The 13,407-nt window shown below is 60.7% G+C and overlaps 1 protein-coding gene across 1 annotated transcript in view; it reads left to right on the top strand.

Annotated features, from left to right (window-relative positions):
* The window catches only part of PTPRN2 (protein tyrosine phosphatase receptor type N2), a 600,304-nt gene that overhangs the window by 28,149 nt on the left and 558,748 nt on the right, over positions 1 to 13,407 (top strand). The window lies entirely within an intron of this gene.

The following is a 13,407-nucleotide window of genomic DNA, read 5'->3' as shown; positions in this document are numbered from 1 at the left end:
CCATAGCCCTGACCTACGCTTGCAGGTCTCACTGTTGAGATGTCCAGAGACTTCCGTCTGTGCACAGCCTTCAAGTTGCTTTCTCAGTGCCCACACTCGCCCAAACCGTGGAGTCCCCGCTGAGGAATCCCGTGTGATCTCAGGAGTGGCACGTTCGCCACAGGGACGCCCACCCGGCAAGCAGCCTCTGTCTCCACAGAGATTCTCCACCTGAGAGGTGATCGAGTTGTTGGGGGATGCCTTAGAATGTGGTTGCAGGTTTGGAGCTGCGGTTCTGCATTTCTAGGGTCACACTTGGAGAGTTTGTGCTGGTCAGCTTCTGTCCCAGGCGGAAAGAGCCGCGTCCTCTTTGGCAGCGTGTTGGGGGTTTCCTGATGGCAGGGCGGGCAGCTGCAGTGCACCCACGGTCACTCGGGACTCGATGTGGTGCCTGGTCCTGGGTGCGCAGAGGGCAGGCCCTGCTGTGCCTACTCACGGAGCGCTCTGAGAGCTTGGCCCCTAGTTGGCGTTCAGTCAATACCAGGTCCACTTTGCCCTGATGACAAACTAAAAGCAACCCTGTATTTTCCCCCTGACTGGGTCAAAACACTTACTTATGACTCTGTCACCTCATTAAAAATCATGTAATGTAAACATGAACATATGCCCCCTTCTTATATCCAGAATAACCAAAAGCAGGGCTTCAGAGCGATCCTTGCGTGTTCACACCAGCATTATTCACAAGAGGCAGACTGTAGAAGTGACCCAAGTACCCACTGAGGGACGAGTGGTCCATTCACACAGTGGAGTATTAGTCAGCCTTGATCTGAACGTGGAGGACATTACGCGCAGGGAAATGAGCCAGTCCCCCAAGGACAAGCGCTGTGACTCACTTGTATGAGGGCCCTGGAGCCCGTCAGACTTGTAGACAGAAAGCAGCATGGTGGGGCCAGGGACTAGGGTGGAGAGTTAGTGTTCCATGGGGACCCAGTTCCAGATTTGTAAGATGAGAAAGCTGGAGAAGTCTGTTGCACAAAATGTGCAAATACTTAACACTTAAAAATGATTAAGGTGGTAAATTATATGAAATGTGCTTTTTATCACATTGAAAATGTTAAAATGGATAAATGGGAAGAGAAGAGCAAGAAGGGTGGGGTTTTAAAGCGGGTCGCCGCTTGGTGTCCGTGGAGCCCTGCTCCCCCGGGCTCCCGGGCCGCAGCCGTGTGCAGCGGCAGCTGGCGCCCCTCCCTGCCGTCCCCAGGGAGGGGGAGGCGGCGGGCTGCTCTGACAGGGTCGCCCCTTCACCTGGGGCCACAGCCGCCGCGTCACCCGCCAGTGTGTTGAGGCTGTTTTCCTCCTCCGCGTGACAGAACAGCCGTCCTCACGAACCTTCGCGGGCGGTGACTGTTGGGGCCGAAGCGTGTCCCCGGGGGACTGTCGCCCGGGGGCCAGGCAGTCCGTGCATCAGGCGCCGCCCTCGCCCCCGGGCCTCCTAGGAGCGCTCGGGTCCTCTGCGTCTACCTCCCAAGTTCCGTTCTCACCTACATGACCGAGGCTTCTAGGCTTCCTCCTGGTGCCGACACACGCCGGGATGTTCCTGCCGGCTTTGCGGCGGCCGTCAGGCTGCAGGGCCGCCTTGCGGGGCTGGCAGACCGTGGGCAGCCTGGGCGGGCGCGTCGGGTGATAGCCCACCCCAGGCAGCGCCAGGCAGAGCAGCTCCGCTTCTGCCCTGCGTGTCCTTGAAAGGACTCAACCTCCACTTTACAGACAGCAGGCGAGGACCGGGGGCCCAGGGGCAAGCCCCGGTTCCCAAAGCCCGTGCCTAGGCTGGGGTCTCGGAGTAGTGTGCCTTCCTAATCAGGCGCTCCTGGGCGCGAGAGGCGCAGGCAGCAGGGATCTCAGCGCGGCTGCGCAGCTCCGCCCCGAGGGCAGGTCCGCTGCGGGCCGGCACAGGCGCCTGGGGCGGCGAGCATTTCCTTGACAAGAGCCGCGTCCTGGGAGCAACCCCGGGGACTGGGCTCCTGCCAGAGGCCGCTCGGGCCGAGAGGCAGGGCCGGCACGCCTGCTGGGGTGGGGTAGGGGGGTCAGGTCCCCGGCTGCCAGAGGGGCCTCTGGGGGGGGGGTCCCTGCAGGGGGCCGTGTCTGGGGCATAAGGAGGATGCCCCCTCCCTCACCACCATGGCCCGTGCTCTCATCGGAATCCCGCAGCCGAGCTTCGTGTGGCTTTGGGGGGCGCGGTGGCGGGCCCCCTGGGCCAGCACAGGGGCATCCAGCAGGGCTGCTCTGTGTGGCTGGCGGGACGGAGCTGCCCGGCCCACCTGGGACTCGCCTTTGGCTCGGTGCTGCGTCGTAACTGATATCAGGCCGTGTCTTGCGCCCTCTGGGTTCCTGCCCTGGACTCCAGCTCTGCTGGCCTTTGTGGATCCACTGTCCTTGCATTATTCAAGGAGGAACTGGATCCAGACAGGAAACCCCAGGGGAGGAGCACAGCGGTGGTTGTCTCTGCCTTCCGAGGGCGCAGGGGATAAAATGAGGCTTGTAGTCAGGGACCACAGCTTTCCTGGGGGCTTGATGAGCCCTTATGTTTGTTGCTATGAACTGGTGCATGGAGCCAAGTGCAGCCCTGGCAAGTGTCTACAAAGCACCGTGGGCGGGGCGGGGCGGGGCTGCGGTGGTCTTTGGTTGGCAGCTCCGAAGGCACTCAGGGAATGCTGGCTGCTGCCGTGAACTCAGCGCTTCCAGGACTCTGCGTTAAGGGTCCTCCGTTTCCAAGGGAAATCGGCTGTCTGACCCACCTGAAGACCATTCTGAGGGGGTTTGGGTCTTCCAGAGCAGGAAGCAAGAATAACCCAACACGAGGAAAGTCAGCTGTCCCTGCAGAGAAGTCGGTGCCATGGGGTCGCTGGTGTGCGCTGAGCGGGCTGGCGGACAGAGGTCTCAGAGCGGAGCGCGGGCCGGGGCGCAGCTCTGCGAGCTTCTGGCTGCTCGACCGCCTGCCCGCTGTACCTGCTCCGGACCTTGCTCCGCGAGAGGGCACGACGCACGTGGCTGCCCTCCTGCCCAGCAGGAGCCACTCACCGCGCACACGCCTTGGGGATGGAAGGTGTGACCTCTGACCTGACGCAGACGCAGACGCAGGCGCCCTTCTCGGCCCGCGCCCTCCTAGCTGCTGGCACAGGCGGCACCCGGTGGGGCTGACAGTCAGGCTCCCGTGGAAGGTCATGCTGGCCAGTCTCCTTCCTCCGCATTGGCCCTCTGAGCACCTCAGACGTATTTCAGTTGTTTCTCAGGGACAGAGGCTTCTTCTGTCCAGGGAGCACGTGCTTTCAGAGGGCAGCCAGTGGATGCCTCCAGGCTGTGTGCACATTGCCAGCAGCGACTTGTGAAAGGCCCAAAGCTGTGCTCAGAGACTGTGGCTCAGGAGCCCCCAATCCTGGGGCGAGTGGGAATCTCAAGATGCTGGCCCGTTCTTGTACGTGGAGCTGAAGCTGAGTCCTCTGTGCCTCTGAGTCAGGAGAGTGTGTCCATGGCCGTGATTCCTGCTGCTTTCTTGCTCGCTCCCAGGAGAACACACCCCGACCCCAGACTCCCCACTTACTGTCCCCATGCCCCGTTGGCATCCCAGAGCCCCCTAGACCGTGACGCAGGCTGGACTGAGCCTCTGGCTGTGTCGCTGTCCAGTTTGTGGAGGGCTCTCCCAGGTGGTGGTGAGGGGTCAGGCCTGACTCTCCTGAGATCTACTGGACATTAGGATAGGCCTAGGAATTCCTCCAAGAGAGGATGTCCTGCAGCCCCAGGCAAGTGACTCAAAGCTGGAGTCTTCTGTGGGGCTGAGGGCAGTGACTTAGGCATCAGAGGCCCTCAGTAGGGAGATGGCAGTGACCCTGAAGTGGACCCCGCAGCATGACGGGCAGGAAACACAGACCTGGGTAGTGGGAGTGACGTGCGGCGGCAGCCGGGCCGAGCACCTTCCTGACGGCGGCGGGCACGGGGCTGGGGGTGCAGCTCCACGTGGTGAGGTCCTGCACGCCGGCTCCAACAGACGCTCTGCGGCCCGGGGCCCAAGTCCAGAGCAGACGGTGCGGAGGAGGCCCGCCCTGGCCAGCACCGCAGGCATCCCCCCAGGGGCGGCCCTTCAGACACCCTCTCCTCCCCGCCCAGGGGCGGGGGTCCAGCGCCCTTCTGCACTCAGGGTTTGCTCTGTGCACTCAGGTGGGGGCAGTGTTGGCCAGGTTCCGCCTTCCCAGCTGCGGTGCTGAGCTGCTCACGGTTACTTCTCTGTGGAAATGAAACATCTCTTGTAAAGGACCTAGGGTGTTTAAAAGGCAACCACCTTGCCAATTTTGGGGTAAATCTCTGTAAGTTAAATGCAGACAACCAATATTACTATTAGTTGTGGCTTAAAGCACAGAAAATGTGGATAAGATAATAGTAAATCCACATCTCAGTACATTTGAATATAAATTTCAAAAGATTCTCAGGCTCGTTTGAATTCATAGTCATATTTTTAGATGCAATTTGGAGAAATATTTCATGGAAAAATGTGCCAGTTTCCTAGTTTGTTATCAGTGTAAATCTTTGCAGCGTCTGACTGTGGAGAGTTACAGCTAACAGCCAGGAACACGATTTTCCTTGGATCTGTGCTTTCATTCCCTCCAGAGCTTTTGGAAGGAAAGGGGCCGTCACCCCGCTGGGTCTGGAAAGAGTGAGGGCATGGGCTTGTGGGGGAGACCTCAGGGTGCAGGGCAGCCAGCCTGCCGCCCCTGTGTCTGCTCACCTCTAAGATGAGAGTAGGATGCCGAGTCTGTGATTGAATGACCAGGTGAGAGGGCAGAGCACTGGGCCGGGTGCCCGCACGTGGCCTGTGTCCGCGGACATCAGCAGCCGTTCCTCTCAGGCCCAGCCGGCCGTCTCCCTGCACCCTCCTCTTAGGACCACATTTCTTTCTGGAGCACGGCGCGCCAGCAGGTTCGGAGCCGCAGAGGGACCGGCTCCGCCTCTGCTGCCAGGGTAGGGCCCTGCTCCTGGGGCTCTGGAGCTCTGTGGGGCTCAGGGGTCATCCCCTCTGTTACTGAAGCCCCCATGTGAGCTGTGTTGGACGCCTGGGACACGCGTGTCCTCTGGGAGCTTGAGCTGAGCCCTGGCTGGTGTGGGCACGCGGGGCACTCAGATGTGAGGCGTCCACTAGCGGGGTTCCACGGATGCCTTCAACACCAGAGCAGGGTGAGTGGCTTGGAGGGAAACCACGGGAAATAATGGCTTATAAATGTGCTCATTAATTACGTGGCGAACAGGAGAGCCTTGGAAAATGGTTTCAGAGTGAGAGTCGGGTCCCAGCCCTGGCCATTTGCTTTGTGAAGCGTGAGAATAAAGCAGCCCACGGGGCTCCCTAAAAGCTTGACACTGATCCAGAGCCGCCTGTGCCCCGGTGTTTAGTCACTGTCCAGAGCAGAGCTCCCGCACCGCCCCAGGGGGAGCATGAAATTCCCTGGTGTTCTACTCACTGCAGCACTTGGAAAGCCAACGTTTTGCTTCCAGAACTAGAAGAAATAAATTATGAGCAAACCCTCTAAAATGACGGCTTTCTGGCATTTTAAAAAGCAATTCTGCTGCTAGAATTTGAAACAACAAATTAAATTTATGAGGTCAAAGTGAAACTAGCAAATATAACAAAGAAACGAACATTCATAAATAAAAATGAAGAAGAGAAAGTCATTTATTAGAGAGCTAAATAACAAATAAGCTGAGAGTGCTATCAAGCGAAACTGTTTGTGTAAGGTTAATTTAGCCCAACATTCAAATTTTTATGCAAGAAATAAGAGTTTGGCAGAGGAGGCCAGGGCACCCCTCTGGGGTGCTCCCCCTCCTGTCCCCTCGAGCCCCTCTGGGGTGCTCCCCCTCCTGTCCCCTCGAGTCCCTCTGGGGTGCTCCCCCTCCTGTCCCCTCGAGCCCCTCTGGGGTGCTCCCCCTCCTGGCCACTCGAGCCCCTCTGGGGTGCTCCCCCTCCTGTCCCCTCGAGTCCCTCTGGGGTGCTCCCCCTCCTGTCCCCTCGAGTCCCTCTGGGGTGCTCCCCCTCCTGTCCCCTCGAGCCCCTCTGGGGTGCTCCCCCTCCTGGCCACTTGAGCCCCTCTGGGGTGCTCCCCCTCCTGTCCCCTCGAGCCCCTCTGGGGTGCTCCCCTTCCTGTCCCCTCGAGCCCCTCTGGGGTGCTCCCCCTCCTGGCCACTTGAGCCCCTCTGGGGTGCTCCCCTTCCTGTCCCCTCGAGTCCCTCTGGGGTGCTCCCCCTCCTGGCCACTTGAGCCCCTCTGGGGTGCTCCCCCTCCTGTCCCCTCGAGCCCCTCTGGGGAGCTCCCCCTTCCTGTCCCCTCGAGCCCCTCTGGGGTGCTCCCCCTCCTGGCCACTTGAGCCCCTCTGGGGTGCTCCCCTTCCTGTCCCCTCGAGCCCCTCTGGGGTGCTCCCCCTCCTGTCCCCTCGAGCCCCTCTGGGGTGCTCCCCCTCCTGTCCCCTCGAGCCCCTCTGGGGTGCTCCCCTTCCTGTCCCCTCGAGCCCCTCTGGGGTGCTCCCCCTCCTGTCCCCTCGAGCCCCTCTGGGGTGCTCCCCCTCCTGTCCCCTCGAGCCCCTCTGGGGTGCTCCCCTTCCTGTCCCCTCGAGCCCCTCTGGGGTGCTCCCCCTCCTGTCCCCTCGAGCCCCTCTGGGGTGCTCCCCCTCCTGTCCCCTCGAGTCCCTCTGGGGTGCTCCCCTTCCTGTCCCCTCGAGCCCCTCTGGGGTGCTCCCCCTCCTGTCCCCTCGAGCCCCTCTGGGGTGCTCCCCCTCCTGTCCCCTCGAGTCCCTCTGGGGTGCTCCCCCTCCTGTCCCCTCGAGTCCCTCTGGGGTGCTCCCCCTCCTGTCCCCTCGAGCCCCTCTGGGGAGCTCCCCCTTCCTGTCCCCTCGAGCCCCTCTGGGGTGCTCCCCCTCCTGGCCACTTGAGCCCCTCTGGGGTGCTCCCCCTCCTGTCCCCTCGAGCCCCTCTGGGGTGCTCCCTTTCCTGTCCCCTCGAGCCCCTCTGGGGTGCTCCCCCTCCTGTCCCCTCGAGCCCCTCTGGGGTGCTCCCCCCCCGTCCCCTCGAGCCCCTCTGGGGTGCTCCCCCTCCTGTCCCCTCGAGCCCCTCTGGGGTGCTCCCCTTCCTGTCCCCTCGAGTCCCTCTGGGGTGCTCCCCTTCCTGTCCCCTCGAGCCCCTCTGGGGTGCTCCCCCTCCTGTCCCCTCGAGCCCCTCTGGGGTGCTCCCCCCCTGTCCCCTCGAGCCCCTCTGGGGTGCTCCCCCTCCTGTCCCCTCGAGCCCCTCTGGGGTGCGGTCCTGGTGACTCTGTTGCCAGCAGCCCTGGGTCCCTGGGCAGTGTCACCCCGGCACGCACTGAGAGGAGCAGGGGTGTCCGGGGCCCCCTCCTCGGAGCCCTCCTCTTCGGCCCTGTCCCGAGCCTCGGGTCAGACCCCCACAGCGTCTTCCTCCCCGGATGCCAGCCCGGAGCTCCTGCAGAGCCCTCCACGCACCCTTGTAAGCGGTCCCTCTGTTAAGCTCGCTCCCTGTGATTGTAACTTGGCTGAGCCCTCTGTCTTAGCCCCTTTGGACTGCTGCGGTAAGATACCGCGGCCTCGGCAGCTCACGCAGCAGACGTTTGTTCCTCGCGGCTCTGCAGGCTGGAGTCCACGCCCGGGTGCAGTGCTGCGGGGCCCCGTGTGCCGAGCGCTCTCCCGGGGGCCCGCAGACGGCCGCCCTCCTGCCTTGTCGTCAGGAGGGGGGCCGAGCCGTGGGAAGCGCACTCACGTCTCCTCCCACCAGCGCACTGCTCCCCCACGAGGCCCTGCCCCGGGCACCCACCCGCAGGGTCACCTTGGGGCCAGGGTCTCAGCGTGAATCTGGGGAGGAGCCATACTGTCCACAGCCCGGCCTCCTCGCTGCCCCCTGACTCAGAGGGCGTCCTCTCCAGCCTCTCCCGGGTTCTGGCTCAACCGTGGTGGAGCTGCACGCCCACCAGCCCAGCCCAGCCCAGAGGGTCTCTTACCTAACCGGTACAGAATTCAGACGTCGCTCAAGCGGGCTCACTTACTCAGTTACTTCTTATTGTTTGTTTTTCTTGAAAGTGTCATCAACCTGTAAAGCCTCAAACCTAAAATCTTCAGTTTCACTTGGAAAGATGTCCCATCCCTATCTGGACCCTGGATGGGAGTGAAGATTCAGCCAAGCTGAAAGAGCATTTCAGACCTCCCTGTTTTAATTTTTGCGTTGTCAAATGTATTATTCTAATTGATTGATCAATGACATTTGGGCACTGTATCACCAGCAGCCACGATAAAAACTGATTGGGGACTGGACTGCGTGTACAGTTGCTTTAGGAGGTCTTAACCTTTGACTGTAAACCAAAATCTTATTTTCCCTGTGCATCTTATCTAGGACTTGGCCTTTTAGATGATTCATTTTTGAAGTATTTTTCTGAAATAAAAATAACACAGGCTCATGGTAGAAAATCTAGACATTCTGTAAAGAATGAAGAGAAAACTGATACTGCTAAGTACAGCCCCTGTATTAAGATTTGCTATACTTCTTTCCCTTTGTTTTTTAATGAGTGGTTGAAAAAAAAATTCATGGTTGTGGACATACTTGATGTACAATTTGTACTCTGTTTTTTTCACTTTGCACTGTGTAAGCGAGTTACCAAGGAATTGAAAACCCCGTTGTGACCTTTGTAATGATTGCCTCCTGAGTGTTTTCATGTGTTTTGAATGAGGAACCACCTGAGCGCTGTGAGCGGGAGACACCTATGTCCTGATCTGGTCCCCAGGGAAGCCCTGATCGCCCCTCTGGCTTCTTCTCTGCCTCTTTTTTCAAATGTGCATCTGACAGCAGTTCAGTCGCTGAAGGCAGAACTTCAGACACAGCCGTGTTCACAGAGAGTGAAGCCGGCACTGCCCGCAGGCTCCCAGCCCCTGGTGCTCACGAGGCGGGGACCATCCAGTTCCCATTGCACAGAAGGGAACACGGAGGCACAGTCAGTGGAAACAGCCTGCCTGGGTCTCTCAACTGGAAGGGACGCGGTGCGGATTTAAATCAGGTGCATTTGGCCGAAGCCCCTGGCTCCCCACTGCCCTGTGTTGCCAAGAGTATCAGAGACCAAAGCTGCTGTTTTCTTTGACAAGATTGTCGAAGGAACATAAGTTGCCTTTTCTAGAGGGTAGCTTGGAGCGTAAAGCCTTCCTTGGATTATGTAAGAGCCCCAGCCCCCTGGAGACTTGACCTTGGGGGTCAGGATCCGTCCGTGTCTCAGGCCCTGGGCTGGTGTGTGGGGTGGGGCCCTGCTGCGGCTGCAGGTCCAGGCTGACGCCCCGCTTGCCGGCACAGCCGCCTTCTGTGGATCCCGTGCAGGCGTGCCTGAGCCGTGCCCGTCCGCCTCAGTGCAGAGCGGGCACGCTGGGCGCTGCCTCTGAGGTGCAGCAGCGCGTCTTCGTTGGGAAGCTTCCCGGGAGGGCCGCGCTGCCTCCGGAGCCGAGGTCAGACACGTGCTGGGGAGGCGACAGTGTGACTGACACCGCTGAGCGTTGGCCTGCTCGGCAGACACGGCTGTGCAGGGAGGGGCTGGGTGGCCAGCCTGAGCTGCGACCCCCTGGGCCTCCCGGGGTGCCAGGAGCGCTGGGGAGGCAGGACGGGCTGAGCCCCCTTTCAGAAGTCCAGTGGTGGGTCCAGGGTGCCCAGCGCAGCACAGAGCGGTCCCTGACCAGCGTCCGGGGCTGGGGCAGCTGTGACCCCATGCCAGGCACTAGGCACTTGGGTCGGGCTGGGGCGCAGCCTCCAGGCGTCTCTGGGTGAGGCGTCCCTCCAGCAGGGCCGTCAGGCCAGACAAGGGCAGGCCAGTCTGCAGCCAGGGGGTGAGCGTCGCTGAGGGTGCTCACGTCTGTTCTGTTCTCTCCGCCTGGGCGTCTTGAGAGGGGGTCCCTGGGACGCTGTGGAGAGCCCACCAGGATCCCTTGGAGAGCTTGGTCAGGCTTTGTGTGGGGAAAACAGCCCCTGCTGGAGCTGGGAGCATTTGTGGACCATGGGCATTGGCTGGTTCCCCGTGGCTCAAAGGCCTGTGAACCTCAGCGCCCCTGTGTGTCTGCAGGGTGGGGAGCAGCTGGGCTGGGGTGAGCGCGTCCCTTTTTCTCTCTGCTTCTGTTTGTAGTTTTAACGCAGCAAAACTCTGTTCTAAAAACAAAGTAGGCATGATTTATTATCGGTAGAGGAGCACGCAGACGGGCTGTTTGTGCCCGTGCTCCTGTGGACAGCTGGCCTGGGCACCTGGGCCCTCACCCCCAGGTGAGAGGACGCGCGGCAGTTTGCACGGAGCTCAGGCTTCCAGGTGGCTCTGCAGGGGCAGGGCCAGCATTGCTCGGTGCCTGTGTGTGAGTGGGCGTGTGTTGTAGAAGGCTGGATGGACGGTCTCGTCTCTCTCTACCCCAGGGCTGGGCGCCAGAGTGGGGGGCCTGGGGCGGGGGTCGGAGCATCGTTTTCATGGGATATGCGTCCTTATATTATTTCTCCACGGGTGGTGCTTAAACAGCTCTTTGGTTTTATTCTTTGCTGAACTCCCTGAAGGCTGCGCCCCTCTTGGCCAGGACAGGTCACTTTCACCTGCCCTTTCCAGGAGGCTGTCTGTGAAGCGCGTGTCCACTCACCCACTGCAGCGCCCCGGGCCTCGGTGAGAGCTGCGGGCAGGCCCGTCACTGTCCCTGGGCTGAGTTTTGGCCTCAGTTCACGACCTGCGTCTGGATGGCCTCATGCCTGCTCCTGGCTCCCACGACCATTCATGGGGTGGTCACAGCCCGTGGTGTGACGCGGCCACTGGCCGTGAGCTGTGACTCCACGGGGTGAAGTGGGGAAGGCAGCCAGGCTGGGCGGCAGGCAGCCTGGGGCGGGACCCGGGGCTGCTGCCTTGCTCGCTCCCGCCAGGGGCCCTGAGGCTCCACAGGGGCCCGCGCTGCCCTGTCCCCTGCCACGCCGCTGCCCAGCGTCTCTGGCTTGGAATAGCCTCGGTTTTGGTTTTGTTTTACTTTGTTGTTGGCCTTTTGGTGGCGACTCGCGTTCACGTGAGTTCCACAGTGGACTTTCACCAGGCGGTAATGTTGACTTTTCTTTGAGGAAAAATGGGCTCTGTCTGCAACTCTAAAGTCGCTTGTACGTTTTTCCTTGATTTTTTCCCCTTTTTAAATAAAAAATGTCCTGAAATATAGAACATTCTTCCACTCCTGGGTTCTGCTTGTGTCCCTCAAGGAAACAGCGGTGCTTAAGCCACAGAGACGCGCGTGTGCACCTGAAGGCATGTTCCTTGTGCATTTCCCGTCCCCCAGCACGGTGGGAAGTTCCAGCCCCGCTCTGCTTTTCCATGCACTTGTGTAAGCCTGCGCGCACACCCCTCCCTGCACAGTGCTCGCGCACGTTCACACAGCCATGCACACTCACTGCACACGCGCCTGTGGATGTGTCCCCGTCTTTCTCTCCTGCTGGCCCAGGGCGGCCCTGCGCCCTCGGCTCACACCTGTGTCTCACACCCCCCTCACTGCGCAGGGAACCGTGAGAGCGGTCCTGAGGGGAAGCAGTCAGACAGGAGGGATGCAGGCAGGGGATGAGCCAGGGCCGCGCTGGAGGACCCGGCCTAGCCCGGCAGGGTCCTGGGACCTCCGAATCACCTCCAGGTCTGCGGCCCGTGCTCACTCGGCTGGCTCCCGCAGGTCATTGAGTCAGCACTCAGGATAAAAATTTACTGGGACTTCAGTTCGATTGTTTTTGGTTAATTATTGTTGCATAGAGCGTGTTTTCCATTACTTTTTATTGCAGATATGTAGTACTTAAAGTGTATTTTGTATTAAATAGGCTTTGTGGGCTGGCCAGGCCACCAAACCACTAATTCTGAGTTCCAAATATCTAACCCGACTTGACTGGGGGAGTCTGTTCTCAGACTCAGTATGTCTCTGTGTTCTGCTTCTGTCTTGGTTTCAGCAGAAACCCAGGGCTGGAGTGTGAGCCAGGGGTGTGCGTGCATGTGTGTGCATGTGCATACGTGTGTGCACATGTCTGTGCAGGGGTGGAGGCATGACAGAGCTCATGACACGTTTCTGCTCAACTGCTTACCTGCCCCCTTGGCCCCCTCATGCCAAATGGTCTGGCCCCCCATGGACGCCCCGAGTGGGCTGGGGGGTGAGTCGGGGGCCCCCCACGGCCCCGTCTCCTCACACTGTTCACCGTGCACCCCGAGTGGGCGGGGGGTGAGTCGGGGGCCCCCCACCGCCCCACCTCCTCACACTGTTCACTGTGCACCCCGAGTGGGTGGGGGGCTGAATCGGGGGGCCCCCCATGTCCCTGTCTCCTCACACTGTTCACCGTGCACCCCGAGTGGGTGGGGGGCTGAATCGGGGGGCCCCCCATGTCCCTGTCTCCTCACACTGTTCACCGTGCACCCCGAGTGGGTGGGGGGGGTGAGTCGGGGGCCCCCCATGTCCCCATCTCCTCACACTGCCCGCTGTGCGGCTTCCCGCTCTCCTTCCGCCTGTCTGTCTTCTTTCATCCAAAACACACACAAGCCTGACCCGGAGGACTCGGAGGGTGCAGAGGACCGTTGTCCATTAGGAGACGTGAATTTGCAGTTGTGTCCGAGTGCAGTCCTGGGAACACCGTGCCTCCCCCAGCATCATCTCTGATCGTCTGTGCATTATCCAAGCCGGGGCTGTGTTCGGGCTGGGCTTCCCCAGGGCCTTTTCCCTTGTCCTGCTCGCCTGCTGTGGGCGGGTCAAGGTGGGCGCAGGGCTGGCTCCCCTGTGTGTCTGTGTCCTGGTCTCCGCGTGAGGACGCGGGTCACACGGATCAGTACCTGCTCGTGACTGGGGGCTCTAACTCTACCATGTCTTCACAGCTCCCCGTCTCCAAATGCAGCCACACCCCAAGTTCCTGGGTCAGGACTTCGTATGAATTTGGGGTGACCCAGCTCAGCCCAGCGCACTTACACCCAGGTAACGAGGTCCGCAGTGCAGGATGATGGAGTTAGCTTTCTGAGCCCTGGCGGGCCCTCTGGAGGTGGAGAGCTGGGAGGCAGAGGAGAGGTGAGGCCAGAGCCGGGGTTCACAGCCTGTCAGCTGCAGCAGGACGGGGACTCTTGTCCAGGCCCTGCAGGTGGGTTCAGGAGCACAGGTCTCACGGTCCACACCTGGGTGTCTCTCGCGAAAGCCCCTCTGGGTCCTGTGAGTGCTGCCCGGGACCCCCCCCCCCCACACACACACAGCAGATGCTGTGCGCCTATGCTGGCAGGGCCGTGCCGACTTCTGTTCAGGGAAGTCATGTCTCTGCACCGTGTGTCTGGGGCCCCTTTCAGAAGTTTCCGGAAGTTGTGACCCCCTCAGGGGTTCAAGGGCATGCTCGTTTCTGCAGAAT

Source organism: Dama dama, chromosome 18, assembly GCF_033118175.1.
Source record: "Dama dama isolate Ldn47 chromosome 18, ASM3311817v1, whole genome shotgun sequence".
NCBI classification, from domain to species: Eukaryota; Metazoa; Chordata; class Mammalia; order Artiodactyla; family Cervidae; genus Dama; species Dama dama.
Note: the sequence above shows the minus strand (reverse complement) of the source record. Positions and strands in the feature narration are given on the sequence as shown.